Source organism: Chelmon rostratus, chromosome 22 (genome assembly GCF_017976325.1).
Source record: "Chelmon rostratus isolate fCheRos1 chromosome 22, fCheRos1.pri, whole genome shotgun sequence".
Taxonomy (NCBI): domain Eukaryota; kingdom Metazoa; phylum Chordata; class Actinopteri; order Chaetodontiformes; family Chaetodontidae; genus Chelmon; species Chelmon rostratus.
In genome coordinates this window covers 17,911,941-17,915,249 of record NC_055679.1, presented here as the reverse complement: position 1 = coordinate 17,915,249, position 3,309 = coordinate 17,911,941, and positions in this window count along the sequence as shown.

Below are 3,309 nucleotides of genomic sequence, written 5' to 3'. Positions count from 1 at the left end.
TCATATTTTTACTAACATGGCCTATAAAACAAGAGGCGCTCTCATTGTATCGCTGTTCCAACGAGCCTACAGCAATTCAGCAGCCTTGATAAATGAAAGCCCCGGGCCAGTGGTGGTCCGGATCTACACGAGCCCACAGCCAATGGCTTGATCTCAGCAGCTTCAAGCCAATGGAGAGCCTGAATAACTGCAACCCTCTGGCCAACGGAGGGCCTGCAGTGATGCCACCATCGAGTGCAGCACACCATTTCTAGGGGCAGAAGGACTGAACCGGGTCCACCAACAATAACGGCTAATTAATTGTTTTCCCACTAATCACTTACTAAATGGGTCAGCGCTCCATTTTTAGAATACGTGGTTCTAAAGACCATCATGGTGTGTGTGACAAGCCTTGGTTGATTCTATTTAGCTTCACTGCTAACTTCATGAGCAGCCAGTTTGCTGACGGTGTGCGGTGAAGTATTTATCTGCAGAGACGGTGCCCCCCCGCCTGTATTTTCTTACTTTGCTGCGGTCGCAATGTTCCTGGCCTGCAACCTTTGGGCAGAGGTCAAACTGGTGCAGCAACCATTTGAGAGGAAGCTACAAAAATGGAGGACACACCGCTGAAAAAATGGCGATATAGCGAGGCGAAACACAAAGATTGTTCAAAATCAGGGTGAATCTGGGGTGAGGACTGAAGGAGAGGATGGGGATGAAGAGCGAGTTCCCTGTTTTCTGTTGGACAGGTAGGAGCGGTTAGCTAAGTTAGCTTACTAGCATATCACTTTTCCATTACAAAAAATGCAACATTTGAACAACAGTAGCTTTCAGTGTACATACAAGCACCGTGAGTATACCTGCTGAATAGTTAGAATTTAGATTTTCATTTTTCATATCATTTATAGACATTCAATATATTTCCTGATGAACATAATTGCACTTTTCAGGTCAGTGTCTGTTATAATAAAGAAAACCTCTCTGGTCAGTCTACATTGTCTCAATAAATGCATTCATCAAAGTGCCGGCACCAGGAAGCCAAAACAGAGGCTGAATGACAACAACACTTCCAATTTTACGCTAACTTCCCGTGATGTGATTGGCCAAGAGATGAACCGCAGCGGTCAGCATTTATAGATCTACGTGTTCTATCGAGGCCCAGAGTCGGGTCCTGTTTCTGCCCACTGTTAATGTGGCCTTCACAGGCACAGACGTCAACCGCAGGACCTCGATGGTTCATTTCTTGAAAGCGTCTGTGTTCGTATATGAGTGTATCCGTGTGCTAGATTTCCTGTCCTCTGCAGCACGGCAGTAGATGTTCATTCACTGATGTTAAAGCACAGCCAAAGAGCTGCAGAGCAGTTGCCCACTGGGTCTCAGACACACATACCACAGACCACGACACGTGGAGACGAGCCAGCGTGTCTGGTTCCACTGACTGTTCATGGGCCGAGTCCAGTTTGCTCTTCGGAGCATCGAAAAAGGCGGTAAAAAGAAAAGCCGGCGGCAGCGACCACTGCTGGGGGAGCCAAGGGAGGGAAAACTATTTACTAGCTTCAGAATCAGGTGTCCATCACGAGCGTGCTGGGGGATCAGTTCTGTTCTTACAGGCAGTGGGGGAGTTGTCTACAAACGAGCGCAGAGGAAGGCAGGTAGGATGCTGTCCTCACTTAATTTTCTTATAAAAACGACAAGTTTCAAGGGGAAAGCCTTTTCATTTCATTCTTCATTTTATGTGAATGTACGAGAGCAGCAGGAAGCTCTTATCCTCCGTGTAGTCAGCCATTGTGCATCTCTGGCCGTCTTCTTGTCAAATAAAATTGTAATTGTTGATACCAAGGACAGGAAGATCAGGTGTTTTAGACAGATGCTGAACATCTGCTAACAATATATCCTTAAATGTTCATGCATTTTGCGACATACCTCACTGCAGAGTGTCAGCACATGCAATATGCTGACACAGATGTGTTTGTGATAGGCTGATATCTATAAATCTAGTCTGTGGTTTAGGCCTCCACCTTCAGCACCCTCTAAATTTTCTACCCCTTACCCGAACAAGGGTCTGTATCCAATCCCTACTTTCATCTTTTGACTCTACCGCTTTATTTTCTACCCCCTACCCGAACCAGGGTTTGCATTCCCACCCCACTTTTATTGGTGCAGTTGGTGAGAGGCAGGGGTAGATGATGGTAGTGTGGCAATCGGCAGGTACATGTGGCATCTAGGCCTGTGGTAGCATTGTAGCAGCTAACAATTGCTAAAGCGGTGATAGTATGATAGTATCTTAGCAGTTAGTATTGGTAGCTAGCAATTAACATTAACAGTATAGGTGAATCTAGCTTTATTGTCTTCTTCTGTTCCTCTTAGCAGGTAGCGGTTAGCACTTAACATTAGCTAAATGGTAGCATCGGAACTGTATTGTCTTCTTCTGCTCTTCTTAGCAGTTAGCATTAGCATTAGCAATAGTTAAATGGTAGCATCGGTACTGGCCACTACCTGGAGCATCTCTGGGTCAGTTGAACGTGGCGGTGCTGTTTGGATTGTGTAGGAGCAGTGTGAACTGGCACTAGGGGGGGGTGACTCTGGGACGCCGGACTTCACCGCCTAGCCTCCTGGAGGTGTAGTGGGACTAAGTAGGCGAAACACTGTTGAAGGGAGGTTTCCACCTGATGACCCCCAGAGACGTGTTAGGAATCACTGCTCTTTGGCAGGTATAGAGGCAGATTAGAGCTCCAAGGTTCTTCACTGAGAATGAATCCTCTTTTTGAGCTTGTGTTTAAATTAACTCTGCAGATAATCTAATACAAACATATAAAAACTCCTACTGACTGTGTCCATCCAAGACCAGAATGTTGACATTTGATGTCCAAAATCCAGTCATCGTCAGGCAAGTTAAGGCCGCCTACAGATATTACGGGTAGGACATGGTTGTGGTTGCGACGAATTAACTCATGAATGTCAATTGAAGGTCTGTGATAGGACTTGAAGCCTCCTGCATGAAAGTCCGGCGTGTTGCATCAGTCCACCCTCCACACTACTTCCCACACTGGCAATGAACATTTGGACTGCAAACCATGAGCTGCTGAATCGTCCAATATGAACGCAGTCCATCATAAAATAGACGTTTTGTTTCTTTTTTTAAATAAAAGACGAGTTGCAGCCTTTTACCAGCCAACGGTTACATCAGCGTACCACGGCAGCACTACCAGCACCCCCTCCAGCCCTGCTGAGCCTCTGATGCAGGGCCTGATCCCTCTGAGTCTGCTGTTTGCTGGGGGTCAAAACAATAGGCTGCACACTGCAGGATAAAACATGGAGGCAAAGGTCACT